At 53.2% G+C, this 26,183-nt stretch overlaps 1 protein-coding gene across 1 annotated transcript in view; it reads right to left on the bottom strand.

Moving 5' to 3' along the window:
* HIVEP3 (HIVEP zinc finger 3) overlaps window positions 1-26,183 on the bottom strand; it is a 447,252-nt gene that overhangs the window by 182,064 nt on the left and 239,005 nt on the right. The gene's annotated exons all lie outside the window — the stretch shown is intronic.

Genomic DNA, 26,183 nt, shown 5'->3' with positions numbered 1-26,183 from the left:
CGCAGCCTGGGTGCCTCGGGCCAGACGTGGGTCCCAGGGAAGAGGGGCTGGAGGGGGGGAGATGACCACAGATGTAGGAGACTGTCCTCAGAGGCATTTCCTGGCGACACACAACTGGTATTTATTTAATTTTTCTAAATACTAGTTATTTGAGCTTTACATGTGTCATCTCATTTTCTCCTCATATCCTCTGAGGTCGGTATTCTTACTCTCATTTCACAGATGAGGAGCCTGAGGCCCAGAGAAGCTAAGCTGAGAGCCCGGGGATGGGTGGCCTCTGCCTGGCCTCTCAGGACGATGCGAGAGTCGCCTTCCCTTTGCTGCTGTGGGGGAAGGGACAGGAGGACGGCCTCTCCCCATCCCCGACCCCCACCCCAGCCCAGAGCCCCAGGTCTCAGCAGGCCAGGACTCTGGGGATCCCAAGGTTGTAGGAGGGAAATGGGGGCACAGAAAGGACGGGTGGGGGTGGGGTGGGGGAGACACTGAGAGACGGAAATGAAAGTGACCTTGAAAAAAAGGAACGAGGGAAGAAAAGCAGAAACTAAAACAAGTGACAAAGAAAACGAGAGTGTCCAGAGGAAGTGGCCCAGGGGAGCGGCGCCGCCGGAGGAATCCCCCACAGCCTGGTATTTCCTCTCTTCTCAGAGACTGGGGGTGGGGGACCAGCTGACCATCTGTGCCACTCGTCCTCATTCGTCACCTCAGGCCAGAGGCAGCCTGGTGGCTTTGGTAAGGAAGGCTTCCTCCTGCCAGCCCAGGGAAGGAGCATGACACAGCTCAGAGCCCTGGACTGGAAGCTGGCTCCACAGGGACACTGATTAGACCTCCCTGGGCCTCAGCTTCCAGTTTCCTCTAAGATGGCTATAATCATCCTGAGCCCCTAATACTGCTGGGAGGACTTCCTGGGAAGCCCTCGCCTGTGCCTGGGGGAGCACGCAGGAAGTGAAGTAGGGTAGTGCCCAGAGCTGCAGGATGCACGCTAGACTTCCTGGGGGCGCACACCCGGGGGGAGCATACAGTCTCATTACCTAAACATTAATCTGACGCTTACTAGTCCTTAATCACTCTGTGCCCTGTTGGTCCTGGGAATAAAAGGCTGAATAAGGGTTAGTCTTATTTTTAATTATAGGCTTTGCAGACCGATTCCAGCTCCTTATCCTCCTCTCCCACTTGGTTGGCTGTGTTACCTTGGGCAAGTGACTTGACCTCTCTGAGCACCCTTCTTCGTCTGTAAAGCAAGAATGAGAAGCATGCCTGCCCTCTAGGTTGTGAGGCTTCAGTGAGACTGTGTGCATAAAGCATTCAGTCCAGGGCCAGGCACACACCCACCAGCCTCAGCCCAGGCAGCGCCCAGCCCGACAGGGAGCTGGACACTCTGCAGGGGTCTGAGCAGCTCTGTATTGGCAGGTAGCACCAGGAGCTGGGGCACTCGGTGCTGGGCAGGGATATGGGACTGGCTCTGCCAAGGTGTCAGAACAGGTGGAGAGGACCAGGAGTGAAGGGTAATCCAAAGGGAACAGCAGGAGCAAAGGCACAGAGGCAGGGCAAGGGGGAAGTGTTCTGGCACTGGCGATGGAGGAGGCCAGACTTGTCCTTATAGGTTCAGGAGCTCTCTGATCCAAGGTGCCACTGACAGTGGTCAGACTGGCCTTGGAAGTGGCACAGGCATGCCACCGGGGATGCTTCTGTCAGCCTCTGACTGCAGGGCTGGCACCTTCAGCAGACCTTTGCTTGGGCCGTGACTGCCTCCAGATGGACTTGGGGAAACTCCCCCAGGGCATGGGCGTGGCACTCGTGAACTGGTCTAGCCTGGGACCCACGGCGGAGTGGGGGCAGGTGCAAGTGGTGCAGGCATCACAAAGCGCAGGCTGGGGGCACGCGGAGGGGAAGGAGGGGGTTTCTCCACGATGTGCTTGCTCAGATCTGAGCCTCGTTTGCATAGAGGGCAGCTGCAGCTCCTGCACCTCACCTGCCTCTGCGCGGCTGCCCACCCAGTCAGTCACAGCCCCCCACGCTGACTGGGCGTTACCCAGGTGGCCGCAGCCATGTGGCCCCAACACGGCCGTCCAGGAGCGAGCAGAAACCAGGCCACTGGCTCCATCACCCTCGGGGCTCCTGCTCACTTGCCCAGGCATCAGTGTTTCCATCTGTAAAATGGAGACCCTAACCCATGCCCACCTCCCAGGAAGTTGTGGGAATGAAATGAGGTCCCGGAGGGGATGCACTTGGCAGAAAATACACAGAGGTGATTGATCATTGGTAGCCCCTTTCCTTTCCTCTCTACTTCTTCCATGACAGGGGACTGGGCAGACCTGGGCCCATTTTATCCCTCACTCTGGCTCTGTGACTTGAGACAACTCACTCCATTCTCTATACGTCAGCTTACTCATCTGCAAAATGGGGAAGAAACCGAGTGAGCACTGGCCCTTTAGGGAAAAAAAGGCAGTTGGCAAAACTCATCCTCACTACCCTCATCCACCCCCTTCTATCTCCAGGTATCATGTTGCTTCCCAGGACTCTGAACCCCCTTCCCAAACTTGCTGTTAGAAAGGACCTGAAATTAGCCATTTACCTTTTAGCCTGAATGAGCCCCCAGTGACTTTGGAGCTGGAATATTCCCCAAGGAGTTCTAATCGCTTCCCTCCCAACTCCCTACCCATATTACAGAAGGAGAAAGTGAGGAGAGGGGGAGGAAAAGAAGTGTTCTGACCAAGGCCATTAGCCTGTAAGTAGCAGAGCTGGGCTCGACACCAGGGTCTCCTGAACGTTATGGTCACTGGGGCCTCACAGCTACTGTCCCATTCCTCTTATGATTTCAACTTAACTCGACATCAACCAGCCCAATATTTGATTCTGCATTGAAAGGTGCAACGTTCTAGAGACCAGGAAAGAGAAGATGTGTTCTAGCATTTCACATGTAATCTTATGTTCCATGAGCTTCCGGTCTCCCTCTCTCATCCCCTACCTCACTAGCCTGGGGAGGGAGGCAGGGAGGCAGGGAGGCAGACAGGCAGACATTATTGTGTCTGTTTCCCAGATGAGGACACTAAGGCCAAGAGAGGAAAAGTGACTGGGCCAAGGTCCTACACCCAATCAGAGCTGAGCATTTTTAATTTTAGGCAATACAACTGCGGTAGAGGGGGCTTTCATCTTACTTTCTGACGGGGCCCCTCAGGAGACTAGGAAGACCCTCTTCTGCCCAGAATCCCCCTCTGTCCACTTGGGGAGGCCTGCCTAAGGCCTCAGAAGCTGGCAAGACTCAGTTCAAGGGAGACTCAGTGGTGGGCAGGGGGCAGTACAGGGGCCCAGGCTTGTGCCCCACCTTGCTGTGACCTTGAACAGGCTGCTTCCCTCCTTGAGCCTTGGCCCTCTTTTCAGTAGAGGTGAGGCGTAGATGAGCTGACCCTTCAACCTGCTCCCCTCCCCAGCTGAATGTGCCGGGCCTGCCCAGCCCAGTGTCCCTGGTGTCAATGCTATCAGCTGTCTTCTGTTGAGGGTGCCCAGGACCCAGAGAGCCAGCCCCCCCACCCCACCCTGTCAGCACTCACTCCTGGGGAAGATCTGGGAGGGGGGCATCACTGGGCCACCAGAGGACTACTCCAAACGCTGCAAACTGATGCACGGGGGACACTGGCGTGGAATGCATCGCAGCGCATCTCTCCTGCTCTCTGCGTTAATAATGCATGGGCAGCCGGCGCAGGGCCCATCACAGGCCTGAGGTCAGGTGGCATTAGGAGGCCTCTAATGGTCCTGATGATCTGAGAAAGGCTCCCTAGTGGGATGTGGGCAGCATGGGCGGGAAGCCAGGATTCCGGGCACTTAGACCCTACAGGTGGGAGATTGTGGGGGTGGGGGGGAGGGGAGCAAGAGGACAGCTTCCATAGACCACAGCCCCATTCAGGGGATCATATGGGCTCAGCTGAGGCCTCCTGCAGGAGGGCTGGTGTGTCTGTGAAGAGGAGCAAGGTAGCCCCTGTAGACAGGTCACAAAGAAAGTGGGGAGTCTAGAAACTCAGGGCTGAGGGGAGGCCTGTCAGAATCTCACCTCTGTGGCAGTTCCGCCCAGGGGAAGTGCAGCTGGTGCCTGCACACATCTGGGGCCAGGGCACTCACTACCCCTTAGAATGACACACAGCCCGTCTTTAAACAGGTGTGACTGGGGAAAAGAGACGAAGTTGCATAAAGCAGTCCAGAGAGGAAGCGCCACTGAGCGTTGGGTGAGGAAGCTGGAGAAAGGGGCTGATGTGGGAGACAAGGGTCCTGAGTCCCCATACTGAGGGTCCTCTTTGTCCTCAAGCAGCTCCAGGCCACCCACCTGGACAGCTTTCCAATCTACCACGGGGGCCAAACCCCCGCCAGAAGCCCTGAGCCTCCCAGGGCCCCAGGAGCCCCCGGTGAACCCGTGAGCTTTGCAGTTCTGCACTCAGCTGTCAGGACGAGCAGTACAGAAAAATCAGCCCACCGCGTGGTCGGTGCTGATGATAGCCAGACCCCACATGCTTCTCCAGGGTCCTCGTCTGCAGGTATCCACACCCTGGCTGGTTCTCCCGCACTGGATGCAGCTGACCCGTGTACCCGATCCGATGTCATGGGATGGCGGTATGCCTTCCGAGGCTCCGTCAGAGAAAGACGTGGGTTTCCCCCTTGCTCTCTCTTGGACCCCTCTCTCTCAGGGGAGCCAACTGCCACACCACAAGGACCCTTGGGCAGCCTGTGCAGATGCCCACGTCAGGAAGAACTGAGGTCCCAGCCAACAGCCAACACCGGCACGCCAGGTGTGGGAGGAGCAGAAGTGGGGCCTGGGCCTGGGGGCATAGAAAAGCAGGGCAAAGCAGCCTTGGGTGGGGTGGGTAAGGGAAGGCCACACCAGGAATTGAGGACTGCATGGCTTTGTCCCCAAGCACACCCTCCCCCCATGCCTGAGCCCTACCTCTCCACAGGATGCTCACCGTTTGCTCCTGCTGAGTTCCTTGTCTGGCTGAACGATTCCCTCTGGCCACTTTGCCCACTTGCCATCCCTCAACACCCGGAGCAGGAAGAACCAGCCTCCAGGACGAGGCCCTCTGCTCAGGCCTAGCTGCCCCTCCACACAACCCCAACGCCCAGTAAGTTACACTGTCCAGAGACCTCTCTTCTCCGGAGAGCACCAGCTGGGATGAGATGGGGCCTGGCGTGGGCAGGGGGCACAGGGCATCCAGGTTTCCAGCCTCCACAGAAGGCAAGAGTGCCCCTAGCCTGTCGAGCCCCCAGAGTCACCACAATGCAGCCCTGGGCCCGGTGCAGAGCAGGTGTCCGATACCCAGTCACAGAATAAATGAACTGGCAGAAGCGAAGCTCCATCCTGCAAACTGGCAAAGCAGTTCGGAGCATTCTGGGAAATCACACAGAGGAAATGTGGCAATGAATTTTCACGTTGGTCCCGGATAATCCAAGTCTTTTCTGTCATCGCCCCCAGGGACTACTAGTATCTTCCTGGCTGCACTGGGCAATGGGCCACATGGAGCTGTGCTGAGACGAAGTGATGGGGGTGGGGGGTGAGGATGAGAACACAAGCCAAGGCAGAGCCAAGGGCTGGGATGTCCTTGGATTCTGAAACCCCAGTGTTGACAACGGCCTGTCGCCCAAGTACTAAGTGGTAATTACTATAAAAAGCAAAGAGCTTGACAGTGCAGAGTGGAGATTCTGCCCGGGCCTTCCTCTTTGTCCCCCTCTGTCGCAGTCACATCACAGGCCTCGGTGTTTGTGGGCAGGGCCCTCAGTGGCCATCTGGCCCTCCCCATACCCAAGAGGAAACTGAGGCCCGGCTGGGGCAGAGGTTCCCAGAGGTCACGGAGAGTTGATGTGCAGTGAGCACTGGATGCCGGAACTCCCCTCTGCTCTTCATCTCTCGGCACATATGGATCGGGCCAGGACCTGGGGACCCAGGACAACTCGGCCTCAGCCCCTGCGCTGGGGACAGGCCGGTGCCCAGAGAGTCCAGGTGCCCCAGGACAGTGACTCGGGGGGCCCTCGCTGTACCTGCGGGGACGGGCCGGGAAGGCTGCACAAGAGGCAAGCTTGCCTGTCCGTGCAAGGAGCGGTGGAGCGGCACCAGCCAAAGGGCGGCGGAGGGGGGCTTCACGCACGACAGGGGTGGCAAAGGGTGGAGGCAGGCCTCCCTGGCTCCTCACTTTGTCCCTCTAATGTCCTCTCAACATGCTATACCCGCCCCTTGTAGGCCACTCCCCAGTTCCCCAGACTCACCCCGCTCCTGATCTCCTCCGGGTGCCCCCCTGCATCTTGGCCCGGCCCCCTCTCCCTCACCTTTATAGGGCACACGGCTCTCCGTGGCTGCCGGACTCAGCCCACACCGCCCCCAGCCCACACTCCGCCCCTGGCCCGCGTGCCTCCCTGCCTCGCAGCTGGTTGAGATAGGGTTTTGCCCCTGCCACGCGCTCCGAGCTCTCTTCTTCGTGTCCCAGCCCTGCCGAAGCTACCACACCACCCCCCTCATCCCCTTTACAGACAGGGAGTAAGGCTGCGCCCGCCAGGCCCGCCGGGGCTCTCTGGGGCTCGCACGTGCTGCCTGCGGGGGACGGGGACAGCGCCTCTGGCCGCAGAGACCGGGCCATCAGAATCGAGGCTCCACCCCGGATGCCAGCCGCGTGGCCTTGGGCAGCCAGTGAGCCTCTCTGGGCTTTAGTTTCTCGTTGCAAAATTGAGCAATGTCACCTCCCTCGCAGGTGGGATTAACGAGCTGGCTGGCGCATGCTGGGCACAGCCTTTGGCCCAGAGAAGGCGAAGGATAAACACTCGTTCGGTGAATGTACAAAAAGCGGGTTCTTGGCAGATGTTGTCAGCCATCCGCTGCTGCGCTCGGGGCCCAGGCTGGAGTGGGACACAGCCTACGGCCCCTGAACACTTTGACGACCGACCACCTCTTGCCCCCGAAGAGTGCTCTGGAGGGGACCTACGGGCCATGTCTGGGACTCGGAAAGCCTCCTTGGGCTAGTGGGGGGGAGGGCAGTCTGGGAAGGAGGAGGCAGAAACCAAGGGACCGGGAGGAGGCAGCTGCAATGCCTCACAGGTGGTGGGCAGGGGGCGGGGTGTGCAGCAGGGAGCCTGAGAGACACTTAGGAGCAGAAGCAATGGCGTCTGGTCCCCCTGGACTGGGAGGGGGATGGAGAGTGGGGAGAAGACTAGAGGATAATATTCACGGATGAGGTACCTGCTGATGCCACTGGCTGAGACGTAGAGGAAAAGCCACTCAAGGGCTGTGGCCAGGAACAGTGAGGAAATGATGCAACTGGTTTTGGAGTGTTCAGAAGGTGTTCATTGGGCATTCGGGACAAGTTATTATGGGTACAATATTTGTGACACCAAGTGCATCCCTTTTCCATCCTTTCCCAGGATACTGCCCCCCCATCCTGCTCTGCTAGCACTCGGAAATCATTGGCTGGCACCAGGACCTCTCCCAAGCATCCTAGGTGTCCAAGGCACTTAAACCTCCAAGAGCCCTTTGCAGGAAGTGCTACTGTGACCTCCCTGTTACAGATAGGAAACCTGAGGCCCGAGAAGTTACTGGCAAAGGGGAAACTGAGTTAGCTGCAAATCATTTCTATCGAACAGCTACTGCATGGCAGCTTCTCTCCTATTTTCAGGCCCTTAGTGTCGGCCACGGTGCGCAATGTGTAGATGCCATGACAGCGGCCAGGATGCCGATGATGATGGTGGTGACGAAGAAGACAGAGCCGATGGGGATGGGGCTGAGGATTCGGTTCTCTAATTTGTTTAATCCATTTGGCCACGTGGGGAGGAGGGGGTGGGCGTCCGCTCACTGTGAGGAAGCTGAGCAGCTGCGGTGAGGGAGCTGGTGACGTCACGAGATGCTGAGCCCAGGTCCCACAGGCCAGCCTCATCTGGCTCGCTGGCTGCTCTGAAGTAGGAGCTTCGAGCCGGACTCCCACCCCTGCCCCCAACGAGCAACCTGCTACCGCTCTGCCTTCTCCTACCAGGGGCTGGCAGCCTGGGGCTCTCTTTCCAACCCCACTGCCAGAGGACTGAGCCCATCTCTCCTCCTCCGACACTAGGCGAGCTCCGTGACAGGCGGATGGAGGAAGTCTGTGTGCTCCCCGCCACCCACCTGCTATCCAAATTCACCGCCAGACAAAGCCTTCTCTTTGTCTGGGCGCCTCCCTCCCTCCCTGCCATTCAAGCGCTGAGAGATTTCATTTCCAGTAAGTGGAGGCTAGAGAGAGAAGCAAGCAAGCAGGAGAGGGGGAAAAAAAACCCATAGAAGCGGGGTGGGGGGGGCAGGTGGGTAGAAGGCAACAGCACTGAATCAGGGCCAAGACTTAGCCCCATTGTCCAAGTGACAACTCATTAAGACAATGATTTGTCGGCTGTGCGGGGGAGACAGCTGCCCCTGGAGAGCCACCTTTCCTGTTCAATGAGGCAGCATGTGCAGCCAGCGCCCGCCCAGGATGTCCAGGAGGCCCTGGTTTTCACAACAGCCCCTGTGGCTCCCACTTAGGGGGCAAGCTGGGTGTTCCAAAACTGATGCCACCAGGCTTAGAAGCAAGCAGTGCCCAAGCTTAATGCCTCGGCAGCAGCCATTACATGGGAACAGACAAGAAGAGTCTGCTCTCCATCCCCAGCTGGGTTTCCCCCCAAACCCCGTGGTGTCCCCAGAGCCTCTCCCTCCTGTACCACCTCAGAGGGTGCATCTCCTGCGGATGAGATGACAGGCCAGGCTCTTTCGGCAAACAGCAAAGGCTCAGAACCCCCTGGAAGGGGTGGATGGGCCAAGAAAGGGTGGGGTCCTGGGGATGGCAAGGTTCCCTGGGCCCAGGGCTCACCCAACTCCTTCTCTGCCAGAGAAACAGGGCTATCCAGGGGACACCGTTTCTCTGGACCCTGGCTTCCTCGGCTCTGAAAGGAGCAGGCTGAACTGCATGCCACCCTTCCATGCCCCAGACAGGCTATGAGCATTTACTCTGAGAAGCAGTACCAGGAACTGGGGTATGTATTTTTGGCTTCCTCCCAGCAAACATTCATTGACTCTGAGAACCTGTGTTGGGTGCCCAGAGGGTAAGCCACAGGATGGGCCTGTCAGAAAGGTGAGGCCTTGAAGGAGGCGCTGAAGGACCAGAGAAATTCTGGCTCTTTCAACACTTGGCTCTACAGAGAGGCTGGTGCGGTGGCTGAGGCCCTCTGTCCCCAGGGCTGACTCCCCCAGGCTCTGGCCACAAAGTGAGCCCTTCTCTACCCTTTCCCTTATCCGCTGAGAAACCTGGCCCCTGGTGCCCACTCACCAGTGTGGGGAGGGAGGGGTGCCACTTAGGGGCACAGATTCTGGGGTCTGACTGGTCTGGGTTGGAAGGCTGGCTGAGCCACTTACAGGCCAGGTGGCCTCATGCAAGCTGCTTAACGTGCTCAGCCTGCTTTCCTCACCTGCAAAGTGGGCTGAGCAGCAACTACGGGCGGAATGTCTGGAGCACTGAGGTACTGTCTGTGCGGCATGGGGGGCCTCGTACGTGGCCTTGGCCTACACTCCTGCCATTTCCACCGCCTGCAAGGTGCCCCACAGCCCCATTTTTCTTGGGTGGTCCTAGTATCTTTCATACCTCAGATGAGACCTTAATCTCTGCCATGAAGGGTCCCTGACTCTCCAAGCCTGGCACCTCTGTGTCCCCAGATAGCCTGTGACATAGCCTGTGTTGGACTTCGTGTCCCAGGCTACAACGGGCCCACTGAGTCATCTGTTGTCTTGCCAGCTTCTGAGTACCTTAAAAATATCTTGTTTACAGCAACTCACTTGCTTTGGCGTCTTTGGTTTACAGACGAAGAAACAGAGGCTCCGAGGAGATAAATGACTTGCCAAGGTCACATGGCCAATTAAACAGAAGGTGGGTGTGGAACTCGGCCCAGCATTTCTGTGTAACAACTGCATTTTAATAAAGGGCTGACCGCGCCTTAACCCAAAGCCTCAGTGACCATGAGGACCTCAGGCTGGAAACAATACTGGGGAGGGAGATATTTTTGGAAAAGGAGCTTTTTATGGAAAAATGGCTTACAGATTTTTGAGGCTCTGTGGTCCTAAGATACAGCAGGGATCTTTCACCAGTCCTGGCATGTCACTCATGCCAGGCACCGTGCTGGGATCTCTCCTACCCCTGCTCTCTTCCGTGTCACTGTAATGCTGTGACGAAGGATCCAGGTCTGTGCCCATGTCTATAAAGGACCAGAAAGCTCAGGCATGTGATTTGCCCAAGGCAGCAGCTGGTACTACAGAAACTCAAATTTAGCACTGGCCAGCTCTTGGGATGGCAGGGTCCTCTTCCACTCTGCTCCGGCCCTGGCCTGAGTCACCTACTACCAATGGAAGGATGACCAATTTGGAGCAGGCCTGCCCCAGGCCTTTGGCCCAGGAAGGAGGGAGCAGGAATGCACTGCAGGCAGGGGTGGGGCAGGAGAAGGGCCTTCCAACACTGTTATGGTATCCCCGGAGACCCACAAATGCCCTGCGTGGCCTCGCAGACCTCTGTCAAGCATCAGGTACACAGAAATCACAGCCCTCAGGAATCACTCAGGCCCCAAGTTCTCAGCCCAGGTGGGGACCTTGGCATTATACCAGGGGTACATGGCACATCTCAGAGAATCAAGTCTACTGGGAAACTTAGGGGAGAAAAAAAATATATCAACACAATTTTAAAACAAACACTGATAAAATCATGGAGAAGAATATAAAATGTCATGAGAATGTTTAAGGAGAAACACAAAACTCTCAAGAAATTCATGTAACCTTCTCTGTGGAAAGGCTTGAGAAATACCGAGCTAGTCTAATCTTCTCACAAAACAGAGAGAGAAACTGGAGCCTGAGACATCAGGTGACTGGCTCAAGGTCACACAGCGGACAGCTCCCAGCACTTGGGTCAGGACCTCAAAGAGAAACACCAAAAAGCCCAGGCTGAGACCAGCAGCTTTGTGGTCAGAGGATCCTGGGTTCCAGTGAAGGTCTGCTGCCCACACACTGCCCTGCCGGGGTTGGTCAACTCACTTCTCTGTGCCTCGGTTTCCTTACCAATAAAATGGGGTAAGCATCTTGGCAGAATGTGAGCTAACGCTGCAAGCCTTCATAAGCACATCACCCTGCGCCCTCTGTCCCTAGGCACAGTGTCAAGAGACCTGTGAGCAGAAAACTCCCACATCAGCACTCACACTCCCAAGAGGGTGGATTCCAACATCATTTCTCCGTTTGCAGCGGACCACGGCACCATTAAACCACAACATTTCACATGGTTCCCCAAATGCACTGTCCGTGTGATGATATTGCACTTGGAATAATCTCCTAGCCACCGGAAGCCCAAATTCCCTCGGCTGCCCACTGGTCCTTACAGAGGACACGGGGATGTCTGCAAACAGAACACAAATAGCTGCCCCATGGGGCAGTACCCAGGGAGCCCTCCCTGCCCCTGGCCCTGCCCAGCCACAGCCAGCCGGGGCTTTCCGGGCAGCCTGGAGAAGGATTTCGACATCTGGAGCTGGAGATCACATGCACAGAGCAGCCGGCGGCGACCGGGGAGCTCCAGGAAGCCAGGCGGGTTCAGAGAAGCACTGGGAGCCGGGGAGCACTTTGGCAGGAGACAAGTGAGGTCAGAGAGGCTCTGTTGTCCTAGGGTGGTGGTGGCCCAGAGAGGGAGACCCGGTCCCTGCAGGCCATTCGGAAGCAAGCACACGACAGCGTGATCCTAGTGACTGCCCACAGAGTGAGTGCTGGGTGCAGGAACTCTTCAGATAGAACACCAAGGCCCAGGAGGGTGAGTTAACATGCCCTCAGTAGTCACCCAGCTCACAAGAGAGTTGGGGTTCCCCGCACCCCCATCTGCCTCTCTTGGAAGGAAGTCTGGGCTTCTTTATACCTTCCCCCACCCTACCCAACCGCACCCAAATCCACCCGATATTTACAAAGCACCTCTCGACCACAGACTCCCAATATTACTTCATATGCTCACAGATGACCCTGGAGAGGCAGACAGGCCGATCATGCCCACTCTACAGATGAGAAAAACTGAGGAGGTTCTCAGAGACCATGGCACGTGCTTAAGGCCAAGGTCAAGTCCAGGCTCTCAAGTCCACCTCCCCAGGTTGCTTCAGAAGAGGGAAAACTGGCAATGACACAGTGACGGCAACAAAGCATTCCCACACGGCCGCAGCTCAAATGCTTCCAGAGTGTTCTCACAGCCACCCCCGCCTCCAGTCATCGAGAGCCCTTCCCCACCCAAACCATGGGGTAAGCCCATCCTCATTCTAGAGATGACAAAAGGGACCAGGGAGTTCACATAACTTGCCTAAGATCATACAGCTAAGAAGTGGCAGGTCCATGACTCAAACCTAGGTCCTCCACTCCCCCCGGGCTCTGTCCATTGACTCATACAGCCAGCCAGTGGACAGGATGAAGACAGGGGCCCCTGGATGGTGCAGTCCCATGGCCCTGAGCCTCTGCCTCCAAGGCCATCCAGAAAGCAGCAATTGCAAGAGCTACGGGGGTGGGTGGCCAGGGGAGCTGAGGGGTGTACTCGATGGGCCAGACCTTGGGGAACTCAGCAAGGTTCTGGAATGACACTGCCCACTTCTCTCTCCAGTCCTGGCAGGGTGAGCCCATGACAGCATGTTTGTGGTGGAGAAGAGGGAGAAAACGAACATGTACAGAGAGCCTGGCTCTGAGGGACGTGTTCTTTTTATTCGTTTGTTGGTTCTGCAGAGATTAATACACACCCCCTCATCACACAGACCTGGGTCAGGAGAACTCACATTTCCTCCTTCATTGATTCCTACACCCAACACATGGGAAGCCCGCACGCTGTGCCCAACACCACGCAGATGCCGAGGAGGCAGACAGGCAGGAGGAACCGGGACTTGAGCACTGCACGAGGAGTCCACAGTCCTGGGCTTCAGCCCTGGCTAGGCCATTTGTTCTCAGTTGTGTGACCAGGTAAACTTTGTGGCCTCACGGGGCCCTGGTCTCTGCATCTCTGTGGCTTCTGGTGGGCCCACTTTCAGAGGCCACTTGTCATGACTGTGGTGGGATTCAGAAAGAGCACTCTTGCTGAGGCAGCCAGGTCCCCGGGAGAGCAGAAGGGAGTGGGTGCAGCTGACAGAGGCTCAGTCCCCCTGCGCCTGCCTGGCCAGAGGCTGGTTCTGTGCTCTGCTCTCATTAGACTCAACCAGGAAGAGAGGAGCCAATTCCTGGGCACCTGCCACATGCCAGCCCCAGCCAAGCATTGTCACATATGGTTATCTTATTCTAAGATAACCCTGTGAGACAAAACTGAGGCTTGGAGAGGCAAAGCGACCTGCCAGAGGTCACACAGCTAGGACGGAGAGGAGCTACAGTAGGGATGAAGCTCTGTTTGCCTGTAATGAAAGCGAGTGAGCCATCTCTTCTCGTTCCCTCTTCCTTCTCCCCCTGAGCATCCTCCCCCTCCTTCCCGCAGCTAAAAGGCGGTAGACAGAAGTGGAGGAGAATGGCACAACCAGAGGCAGGAGAAGGGGAACCCACCCATTTCCCCCCACCCCTGCATTCTCCAGCAGATTCTGGGTCCTGAGCTATCTTTCCATGGTGAGGGTTTGCTCACTTCACATGGTCAACCCACCCTCACGCTCCTATCCACCCCCGCTTCAGTGACTAACAGGCCCCGCTGCTGACCAAGCCGCCCTCCCTGGGCTCCCCAGTGGAAACAAAGCCAGGCTCCTTCCTCTTTAATCCTCGCTCCTGTTTCCTTGACCTGGGGTCTCTTGCCAAGCCCTTCATTGCACCTCAAGAGAACCCACAACATAGGTGAGCCACACGGAGGCTACAGCCACTCAGAACTACTTTCCTGTGTGTGCTGGGAGAGAAGACGGGGCTGCAGAAATGACAGCCCTGGTTTTGATTTCCAGCTCAAACACTGACTGCATTGCTCTGCCTTTCTGACTTGTCAAGTGAAAACTAAAAGTCATAATGTCTGTTGAATGCCAGACACATAGTAGGTGCTCAACTAGGTAAGATGTAATAGGGGGACTGAGGATCAGAGCATTTGTTTACAGTAGTGGTCCAAGAAAAATGATAGAAAATCTTGTCCTTATTCTTGACTTGATTTGAGTAAAGATAAACAAATGCTTCCTAGAATTGATCTTGACTGCTAATTTAACCCTTAATTCTATACCATCTGAATTGGGTCCCTGAATACATCTGGCCTCTGCAAACAGAAGTTCTACGTGGGGCTGGCACCAAACCTTATCTGTCCAGTCAGACACCCAACCATCCACCCATCCACCCATCCATCCATCCATCCATCCATCCATCCATCCATCCATCCAACGTTTGAATACCTACTATAGGCCAAACAAGTAGGGGCTTTAAACGTCAATGTCAAAGTTCCACATACCCCACTGCTGTCAGCTCAGACCCACACCACAGGCAACCAACAGTTAGTTTTCCAATGGTTAGATGGGGAGAGAGGAAGAGGGCTGCCTTCCGTGAAAGAGTGGTTTTCAGGACATCACAGCAGAGGGTTTCACTAAAGGCCATATCACTTATGTGCCCACACACATACTGCCTCCCCATTTTAATGGTGTGTCCAGACTACTTGTGTGCAAAGCACCGGGGGTGAGGGTGGGGGCCCTGCAGCTGATTCTTGTTATGCTCTCTTTTCTCCCTGTTGGGTCAGTAGGCTGTTTTACACAGAGGAAACATTTCCTCCCTCTATCATATCATCTTGATTTATTTTCAGCACAGCCTCTCTAGCTGCCTAGAGTTTCCAGTTACAGTGTTTGCTTGAGAGGCTGCAGGGTAGAAGAGTGAAGAGCCAGGCTCAGCACAGTCCCTGAAGCCAGGCTCCTGGGGTTCAAATCCATCACTCCGACTGTGTGACCTTGAAGAAGTGGCCGAACATTTCTGTGGCTCAACTTCACTATCTGTAAAATGGGGATTTGTAGCAGAACCAATTTCATGAGTTGTTGTGAGAATTAAATGATATCATGGCATGTTTCTAACGGGGAAGGCAGTACCACATCCTGATGGGGCATTTTTAACTCTGAGTGGGGGTGTGCCAGTGACTGGGAAAGGCCACGGGGATGGGTCCCACTGATAGTAGGGTGCAGGAACCAGAGATACTAAATCTTGCAACATGCCATACATCCTGCACAACAAAGACCTGTCCCTCAAAATGTACCCCTACACAAGAACTCTGCATGAAAAGTGTCTCATCAGGGCCTGGCACATGGGAGATGTCTACCATATGTGAGCTGTGACTTGTTTACTCTCCCTGGCCACGTAAACTCCGTAAGAGCAGGGAAGGACCTTGCCTGTCTTGTTAAGTGCAGCCAAATCTCCAGCACCTAGGACAGGGCCCAACATATGGCAGGTACTGGATGAATGGACCAATGAATGAATGAATGGTATGTGTTGAGTTCATGATTGGTGAGTAGGCGATGGGTGAAACACATCAATTCCAATTACAACCAGTGTTTTCTGAGCAGCTACATACCACAGGATAAGGGGAGAGGCTACAGGAACAGCTGACCTCTCTATATGTCCAGTTCCATCCTTCCTGAGCCTGCTGGAGATGACCTCTGGGGGCTCATAGATGTCCTTAACTGGTAAATACTATCTACTCATAAAGGTTTTTCTCTTCTCCCCTACCAGAATGTGGAGAGGGTCCTCCTCACGTCTCTCTCTGTTCCTGGAAACAGGGGACTCTGTCTCTCAGCAGGGCTTGGCAGATATCTGAATGCATCCCCCCACCCTTCTTTGTATGTAAGCAATCAGGTACCTTCATGTGAATGGGGACACACCTGATCAAGCTGAGTGTTTGGGAAATGAAAGGGGAAAGAGGTGAAGGGAGGGACTTCCTGAATGTTCCAAGCAAGAATGGATTAACCAGAAAACCCTATTCCAACTCTTTTCAAACATTTTCCTATCCTTGGTCTCCTCTCCTCCTTGGTAACACATAGAATCCTTCTGGCTCAGAGGCCAGCGAGGCTTTTGAAATTATGTCACTGAACCTTTGGTAAGTGCCTACTACATGCAGGGGAAGAATAAATCAAACCAGGTCCCTGATACTAGAGGCTCCAGTCTTTCGGGAGATAGCCATGTACCAAGTAAGACCATGATCTGTGTGTGCTGGCCAGAAGGGCAGGTTGCAGAAACTTTAGGAGATTATGTCAAATGTAGCTGAGTTCCTGACACTCCTCAGAAGCTATGTTTTGAGGGTTAAATACCCAATAGAAGCTTATGTTCTTGAATTTAGCTGTGTTTTCCTGTTTGTTTGATTTTTTGGTTTTTTTGGTTTTTTGTGGGTTTTTTTGGTCAAATTCTATTCAATAGATGGTATTGGTCAGTAGGCTTCTGGTTAAGCATGGTTTCATAGGGTGTGTTCCTTCAAGAAGTGAAGAGAAGTGGAGTTTACATTCTAACACATACATATCTAACCTGTCAGGTGCTGCCAAGTGCTGAAGCAAGCCAAGCTTTGTTTGAGGATGACGGGGTGAAAGGCAGGGTGCTGGCGGGGAGGCGTCTCTCTGATCAGGTGCCATGTGAGCAGAGGTCTGAAGGCAGCAAAGGAGCCAGAAGTGTGGCTCTCAGAAGAGCTTCAACATCAGCCAGAGTCTCATGAATCATGTTTCTGGAAGGTGCTGAGTTCTGGACAAAAGCTGGGGCCCCGGGACCACTAAAGGAGAAAGACGCTTCCTTTTCCTTAGTTTCTCCTGTCCGTGGACTTCCAGCCCAAATGACCCAGAGACCGAGATTTCCTTTGATCCTCTCATGAATTCATGGGTTAAAAAACTCTTCCATAAGTCTGATGTCAGTCTGGCATGAGACAATTCAGCCCGTCTCCATACTGCCCACCCCCCCCCCCCGAACTGAGGAGGTGAAGCACAAGGGGATGCCATCCTCTGGATATCACCCTGGTGAAGTTCTCAAACTTTTCCACTAAAGCAACCCCAAGGGGGGAGGACACTGGAAGGTTTCCCTCAGGGAGGTCCAGGGACATCACCCAAAGCAGTCCCCACAAGCCCAAATGCCTTAGTCTCTTGTTTGATCTTTAAAATCCATGCCCACGTAAAATTCTACTCCGCGATCTGTACATGTATCTATCCATGGGATACAATATACATGTTTTCATTTCTTCAGCTGGAAGATGAGTCAAACCTACCCTGTGGTCCCCAAGGCCTCTGGCACTCTACACGGACATGGGCACACATTCGAGAAGCAGAGAGCAGAAGAAACTCCTGGCCTGGGGTTCCAATCACAACTAGCTGTGGACACGCCATGTGTCTTTCCTTGAACACAGGGAGGGGCCACTCTGGCTCTTGGTCCCACTGTGCTGGGCAGCTCACGCCTCGGAAGACCCCAGTGAAGGGCAGAAGGATGTGGGTAACTAAAAGCCTCAACTGGACTGGGTGTGCAGGCGTGGGGATATGGGAAGAATGTTCTGGCCAGAGGCTCTCCCCTCTTCACTGGAAGGAAGACAGCAAACGCCCCTAGAAGGAGGACGTGGCAACTGTGTCACAAGCCTCCTAGCCAGGGTTTTAACAAGTGCTGGGAGCTTCTAGGGTCTCGAGTGTCTAGCACAGTGTGTGGAACATAATAACCCTCAATCAATATTTGTTGGATGCACCAAAGAATGAATGGTGACTAAACGGATGGACAAGTCACCAAGACCCAGTGAATGCCCCCCGCCTAGATGATTCTAAGGCCCTTTCTGGCCCTAACTAGAATATCTGAGGTGGCTACACCATCCATTCTGTTCCCATTCTAAATAAATAGCTTGATGTACCGCCTGCTAGCTCCACGGTTTCTCTCTGTGGCGAATGCAGTAAAAAGAGCCATAGATTATAAACCACTAATTGTATTTAGACAAAAATTATCTCCCCATAAAAACAACAGTAATAATGAGTACCAAATGCCTAGGCCTCTACTAATCACCTCACATCCATTATCCATTTACTTCTCACGCCAACTTTCCATCAACCCTGTATTCAGATTAGAAACCAGGAACTTCGCGTGGTGACATACTTGCTGAGGAAATGGCCCCGGGACAGTGGCTCTGAAGTCCTCACTCTGTTCTCTGCTTGGCTGTGGGAGGCAAGAGCAACGGGACTCGCTCCCCTTCCCATCCCAACCTCCCTGTCACACTCTTCCCAATAAAAAGATTTTGAAGGGACTTAGTTATTTATGCCCACGTACATGGTGGTAGGTCCCAATTGGTCTACGGTGTGCCTCCTGACTCAGGGCATCTGTCCCTAGGTTGCTGTGACTCACGGACGGTCTGTTGTGGGGAGCCACATGCCATGGGAGTGATGGCACTTAGCTAAGCCAACTCAGGCAGATCAGCAGCAGACGCTGGCTGTGCCCTGCTCACTCACCCACCCCCTTGTCATAGCAGGCCAGCCTGACCTCCAGGGCCAGCCCTGCATCTCAGCGCCTGGCACTCACGGTCTGAGTACAGAAAGGTCTGGCTGTGTCCCCATCCAGGGGCCAGTCTCAACTAACAGCTGACGGAGGCAGGGTATTTATACACACTCAGACCAGGGGATGAGAAAGTCAGGCAGGGCCAGCATGCACGGGTCAGGGGAGCCAGGCGTCAAGGAGCAGGCTAAATACTGAATTACACCTCAACTCTACATAATGGGCTCTATGACTCCCATTTTATAGATGAGGAAACTGAGGACTACAGCCTGTCTGAGGCAGAACAGGATGTGAGCTCAGGTCTGTCTGATGTAAAGGCCCAACACTTTCCACGGAAGAAGAGAAGGGAAGGGAATACAAGAAGTTGCCTGACTATGATGTGCAGACCGCAGGGTTAGGAAGAGGAGAGGAGAGGAGTTGGAAGATGAGGAAACTCTTCTCCCGCTCTTGAGCAGCCAGCCCTGCTCATGAGAACCAGGGCCAAAGAAGGGGCAGGGGACCCCGGGACAGCAAGACTTCCAATCCTGAGCACGCACTGGGCCAGTCGGAGCCGAGAGGCACCACAGCAGGGCACCCCCACCCCCGGACCTGGGCCCACCAGCCTTCACCGTGCACCAGGATGGCTCCAGGTGCCCAGGACCTGGTCTGGCAGTTGCCCACCTCCAAGGTTACTGGCAACAGCCATCCACATTTCTGGCAGGGGGATGGGGAAGGCATTAATGTTTTTTCTGTTTATAAAGATAGTACCTATTGTGAATATTTCAAAAAGTATAAAAAGAAAGCAAATTGCCATTGCTCACACTTATTGTCCTTCCTGGTAGACCCTTTTCCAACCACATATGCAATTTGGTGTTATATTATATGTCTATTAGATGTGCAGCATTTTTCATTTATCCATATATTATCAGTGCCTTTTTGAGTTGTTGAATGTCCACATATGTCACCACCTTTTTCTTTTAAGATTTTATTTATTTATTTGACAAACAGAGAGAGAGAGAGAGAGAGAGACAGCGAGAGCAGGAACACAAGCAGGGGGAGTGGGAGAGGTTCGAGAAGCAGGCTTACCGCGGAGCAGGGAGCCTGAGGCAGGGCTCAATCCCAGGCCCCTGGGATCATGACCTGAGCCAAAGGCAGACGCTTAACCAACTGAGCCACCCAGGCACCCCTATATATCACCACCTTTAATAGCCACATGGACTGCATGGTATAGATTGATCACATTTTATATAAACCATCCCTTACTGATAGATCAGTTGGGTATACAGTAAACAACGTTGGAGTAAACATCTTTAAGATGGTATCTTTTTTTTAAAGATTTATTTTAGAGCGCGTGTGAGTGGGGACAGGGGCAGAGGGAGAGAGAGAATCCTCAAGCAGACTCCCCACTGAATGCAGAGCCCGACATGGGGCTCAATCCCAGGACCCTGAGATCATACCTGAGCTGAAATCAAGAGCCAGCCACTTAACCAACTGAGCCATCCAGGTGCCCCTAAGATGCTATCTTTCTAAGGGCCAACTAAAAACATGGACCAAAAGTCTTAACAAGGTACCATTTCCTCTGTTCCAGTGATTCCACCCAGAAGCATTTGCTCATCTTAAGGAAGTAATCAGACGAAAGAAGGCCACTGGTGAGAAGGACACAGAGGAGGCAGAGGCCCTGGAGGACTGGGCATGTTATCAACATAGAGACTAAGGCAACAATGGAAGGATGTTCTATTGTTGAGGTTGGGGCCAGGGCAGGAGCATGGTTTCTACCCATATATTATTTATCTTTTGGTCCTGAGTGCCTGGCATGGAGTTGGCACTTAACAAATGCAGAATGAAGGGTGAGATTGGTCTCAAACGCAAGGTGGGAATCTAGTTAGAAGTCCGAATCTTTGCAAAAGCTGGCTGGATGCTAAGACCCCAGCACACTGGCCTTACATTCCTCTGGGGGAGGCCAAGGGGCCCTCAGTTTCAGGGAGAGCAAATGAAGGCGCCAGGGGCCAGGCAGGTGACCAGAAGCCCTAGCTTTGTGGAAAAAGAACACACCAAAGCTGAATGTGTCTTTGCTTTGTCCCTGATCGTGACCATTCCCCCTCTCTCTGCCTCACTTCCTTCAGCTGTTGAATGGGAAACCACCCCCCTGCAAAAAAACAATCAGGAAGGTAACGTTTGAACGTAGACTTTCACGCCAGCAGGAAGAGCCGCACCGCAGCAACTGTGATAAAGACAGTTAACACTTACCGGGCGTGGGCTACCTGCCAGGTCCTGTCCGAAGTGCTTCCGCTATGCTAATCTTCATACCGGCTCGACAGCATATTGGTGCTGTCACAATCGCCCCCATATGACAGACACGTGAAGCTGAGAGGTCGTGCGGCTGGCCCCTCGGCTGGCCCGCTACATTGCTGGGGTCCAGCAGCCTCCCGCTGAGCCAGGGCTCCTAATCCAAATGCCACACGGCCTCCGCCCCGACCTGCTGGGTCCTTTGAGCTGCTGGTTTAGCCTCTCTGAAATACAGCCTTGCATTTCCTTACCTCTAAAATGGGGATACTGCCTGCCAAGGAGCGTCTGTAGCCTGATGCACGCAGGGGCACTGGAGAGCGTGCCGCCCAGCCCCCAATCCAGCTCTGAGCACGGCGGGTCCTCTCGTGGCAGAGAACCCAAGACAGGAGCGATCCACGAGGGCTGATGCTGACTGCAAGGTGATGTGCCCTTCTCTTCCCTACTCAGGCCACACACAGAAGGAGGGGGTCTCTCTTTTCAGCCACAACATGGACTCCTTCCTACCTCCCATCAAGTCTGGACAGTGAATGTCATCCACTGAAAAGTGTGGATGTAAAAAGAGGTTTGTTGAAATGTGTGACTTCCCACTCGGCCCTCCCAGTCGAGGTGGGTCCCCTCCGTCCTGGATGGCCATGTACCCAACCCCTATCTGAGCCCTTCCCTCTTCCACCTGGCATGTTTCAGCAAAGGTGAAAACCCAGAGAAGGATTCCTGGCCCGAGGGTTTCAGGTTTCTTCTGGGCTCTGGTGGCTTTTCTGAACTCTATGAAACCTTGTGACACAGTGTGTGTGTGTGTGTGTGAGAGAGAGAGAGAGAGACGGAGACAGAGACAGAGAGGCAGAGACAAATGAGAATACTTTTGGAGAGACCACCTGTAGCTGTCAATGCAATGCTATGATGCAGTGATTTCCCCATGGAATGTCATTAGAGAACTCAGTCCCAGGGCACCTGGGGGACTCAGTCAGTTAAGCATCTGCCTTTGGCTCCAGTCATGATGCCAGGGTCCTGGGATGGAGCCCAGTGTCCAGCTCCCTGCTCAGCAGGGAGTCTACTTCTCCCTTTACCCCTCCACCCCCACTCATGATATCTATCTCTCTCTCTCTCAGATAAAAAATTTTTAAAAATCTTTTTAAAAAATTGATAGATAGAAGTCAGTCACATGCTCTCAGGGATGGAATGGCCCCCGTGGGGAACAGAGCTCACCTTTGGTCCACACAGCACTAACCCACTTTGTCTTCCTTACCTATGTGACATTGGACAAGGCATCTCATCTCTCTGGCTCCCGTTCCCCATCTACAAAATGAAGAAGTTGTGAGTGGGTTTCAGCCTGTGCCTAAGGGGCTCCAGAGGACACAGGGAAGTGTGGGGGCTGGGGACAGGGTGAGGGCGACACTTCCGCCCAACCAGAGCAGCTCTGGCTCTCATAGAATCTACAAGAGGTCTTCTTTGAGTCAATGTCTCTGTAGCTTAATGCCAAAATTAAAACAAAGCCCTGGCACAACTGATTGCTCAAGTCCTTTCTAGCACCGAGTCTGGGCTCTGGCCTGCACCAAGGGGCTCTGGCTGGTCTTTAATCCTTAGCGGTGGCTGAGCCTTCCGGTTAAGAGACAGGTGTCTGGGCAGATACTGGCTCTGTCACTTACTAAGCACCATGACCTTAAGTATGTTGCCTAAAGCCTCCTGCTCCCCCATCTATAAACTACACATACCTACCTCATGGGATCTTTGCAATCATTAGACAAACTAAAACAAGAAATAACGAGTGCTGGTGAGGATGGGGACAAAAGGGAACGCTCGTGCACTGTTGGTGGGAATGTAAATTGGTGCAGCCACTCTGGAAAACAGGACGGGGGTCCCTTAAAAAATGAAAAATAGAACTACCCCACAATCCAGTAATTCTTCTCTTGGGTATTATCTGCAGAAAGTGAAAACACTAACTCAAAAAGATCTATGCGCCCTGATGCTTAGTGCAGCATTATTTACAATAACCAAGACGTGGAAACAAACTAAGTGTCTATCAGTGGATGAATGGACAAAGACTTGGGGTATGTTTCTATGGTGAGATATTATTTAGCCATTTAAAAAGAAGGAAATGCTGCTATTTCAATGATATGGATGGACCTTGAGGGCATTGGGGGAAGTGAAATAAGTCAGACAGAGAAAGACAAATACCATATGATCTCACTTACATGTGGAATCTAAACAAAACAAAACACAAAAACTGAACTCATAGATACAGAGAACACACTGGTGATTACCAGAGGCAGGGGTTGGACAAACTGGGTGAAGGTGGCCAAAAGGTACAAACTTCTAGTTATAAAATAAATAAGTCCTAGGGATGTAATGTACAGCATGGTGACTATAGTTAATAACACCATGTTGCGTATTTGAAAGTTGCTAAGAGGATAGATCTTAAGATCTCATAGATCTCAACAGATCTCATCACAAGAAAAAAAATCGTAGCCATATGCGGTGATGAATGCTAACTAGACTTACTGTGGGGATCATTTCACAATGCACACAAATATTGAATCATTATGTTGCACACCCAAAACTAATATAATGCTATAGGTCAATTATATCTCAATTAAAAACAAACCAATAAATCTAAGCCATCTTGCTAGACACACAGCAAGTGCTTAGAAATGTGACAGCTATTTTCTGTCTCAGATTCGAGCACGAGGCCTCAAATGTGGAAGTCAGTAAATACCAGTTGAATAAATAAGGGAGTAAAAGAACAAATTTCTGGAGTCCAAAATTCCATGAATTGACTCTCTACGTGAGCACCACTCACTATATTAGTCCAGTGTTTTGCAAGCTTAAATTTGCACATGAGTCACCTGGGAACCTTATTAAAATACGGAATCTGATTCAGCAGGTCTCAGATGGCACTGGACGTCCGCATTCCTGGGTTCCCAGACGAGGCTGGTGCTACTAGGGCTGTTGTGCTGGGTTCTCAGGAACTAACAGGGGAGTCAGTGTGAAACCCTGAGCTTATGTCTGGGCTCCAGCCCAAGATGATTTTGGGCAAGTCCCTCAGCCTCTCTGGGGCTCAGTGCCTTCATTTGTAGAGGGAGTTCAGCAACACCCTCCATGCCAAGCTCTCAGAACAGCTGCAGGTGTAAAAAGTGACAACTGACGGGACCTTCCAGGGGTGAGGGGCTGTGATTAACTCCGGGGCTTCATGTCCAAGGTCCCCTCTTCCCAGCTGCAGTCTTCCTCGGAGGGAAACTGACAAGCCCTGTTGTTTGCATAATGGCAGGAAGGGGCCAGGAGAGGAAGTGAGGTCGCTAAATTTAGCAGGTGCTTACGCCCCCTCACCCAAGGCTCAGCCCACGCATTTCACCATGAGTAGGTGCCTTTCTATATTTAACTTCAGCCTGCACCTTCCACTTGAGCCCTGACACTGAAAACCCCAGGAGGATGTGGTGAGGAGGGAAGGGAAGTTCACAAAATGTGATCGGGGCTGACATCACATGAGGTACCATCTGCGCCTTCAGGTGTGTGTTCTTCCTGGAAGAACCAGAAAGGTTCCTCAGCTTCTCTCCCCTTTCTTGCTCTGTGAGTGTAAGACCCATCTGGCCAAAGTGTGGCCAGAGACCACACTGCCCTTTGGAACAACAGCACTGAGTAGGGGGCCAGGGGACCACCCAGAAGTCCAGCAGGAGTCACAGAAGGCAGGGAATGTCAGATGCCCTTCATGCGCCAGGCCCAGTGCTAGGCCCATTCACACGGGTGACCTAATTCGACCCACACAACAGCACTGCTCCACGACTTCATACTCAGGCTAGGGGCAAAGGCAGGTACTGGGAGCCTGACAGAGGGGAGAACCCAGGCCGCTTGCCAGGTCCCTGTCCTGAGTCCGCACTAAACCCATCTTGTCCTCCTATCTCCCGTACAAGAGGCTGTCAGGGGGCCCAGGGGTTCAAGTCTCACCCGCATCATTGGTCAGGGGAGTGATCTCGAGTTAGTCACTCCTCTTTTTGGGGTCTCAATTCTTCACTTGTAAAACAAACCTCCTGGCCTGGGTCTGTCTCATTCCTGAATGTCTTCTTGATGACATCAGAATCGGATGGTCAGAGGAAGTGACAGTAAATCCTGGGATAAGCCTCTAACTTTCAAGCCATGGGCTGACCTCTAACCCTTTGCTTATGTGCTGGCCAGCACACATGAGTCTGATGCAGGGCCCGGGGGCCGCTCACCACTCCTCAGTCTTCCGGGGAATTTTCATGGAAGGCCTCTATGCTGAGCAGTCCAACACACCCTAAAGGGACTGAGATAAAATGTGGTCCCCATACCAGAGTTCACCTCCAAATAGGGGTGAAAGCCGCAGGAAAAGATTGTGCAGTGTCACGATGTGGTCCAGTGGAGTCATGGAGGCCGTGCAGGGCACAGAGGCCGGGGCCTAACCCAGCCTACGGGGATTGGGGAAAAGGACCAGTGGGAAGAAGACAAAATAAACATCCATAGTTTAGGCCAGCAGTTCTCAAAGTGTGGTTCCTGCATCAGCATCATCTGGGAACTTGTTAAGAATGAATACCTGGGGACACCTGGGTGGCTCAGTTGGTTAAGCATCTGCCTTCGGCTCAGGTTATGATCCCAGGGTCCTGGGATCCAGTCCCACATCAGGCTCCCCTGCTTAGCAGGGAGCCTGCTTCTCCCTCTGCCTGCCGCTCCCCCTGTTTGTGCATTTGCTCTCTCTCTCTCTCTCTGGCAAATAAATGAATAAAATCTTAAAAAAAAAAGAGAGAGAGAATGCACATCTGGGGACCCCACCATCCCAGACCTACTGAATCAGCAGTGTGTGTTTTAACAGACCCTGCAGGTGATCTGGAGACTCTCTGAGTTTGAGAGCCATTGGTTTGGGGGGTTCGAGGGGGTTGGAAGACAGCAAAACCTTGAACTGTTGGCTCTCTAGGTCCTATTCAGAGCTTGGCTGGGAAAAGTACCAGTTCAGGCAAGTGGTCTAAAAAATATGTCCTCCATTCTCTCCACTAGACAACATAAATGCCCCCTTTATAGGGGGCTGTGTTAGATTTCTGGAAAGCTCTGCATCTGGACATCTTGCCACGTCACAGGTGGTTACGTATCTGGGCTCTGCCCTGGGCTGTGATCGAGGATGGTGACAAGAAACATGCATAGGAAGGCCATGTCTGGATTGCTGTAGAATTGTTGGTTTTGATCCAGTTACATAAAGCTCCTTCTATAAAACTCACATTGAGAAGACAGTGGCAAATAACATCTTGGCAAAGACTTTCTAAAAATGACAATACCCAGTGTTGGTGAGTGTGGGGGGAAAAGACATACTCACACGTTTCTGGTAAGCATGAAAATTGATACTGCCTTTCTGGCGAAATAACCGCCAAAAGCTTTGAAAAATGTACATCCCCCAACCCAGCAACTCAATTTTAGAAATTAATCCTAAGGAAACAATCATAACTATGCTTGAGCATTTCATTTCAGGGATATTCATCTTAGTATTATT

The sequence above is a fragment of the Mirounga leonina genome, unplaced genomic scaffold (assembly GCF_011800145.1).
Source record: "Mirounga leonina isolate KUSES-001 unplaced genomic scaffold, KU_Mleo_1.0 Mir_173, whole genome shotgun sequence".
NCBI classification, from domain to species: domain Eukaryota; kingdom Metazoa; phylum Chordata; class Mammalia; order Carnivora; family Phocidae; genus Mirounga; species Mirounga leonina.
Note: the sequence above shows the minus strand (reverse complement) of the source record. Positions and strands in the feature narration are given on the sequence as shown.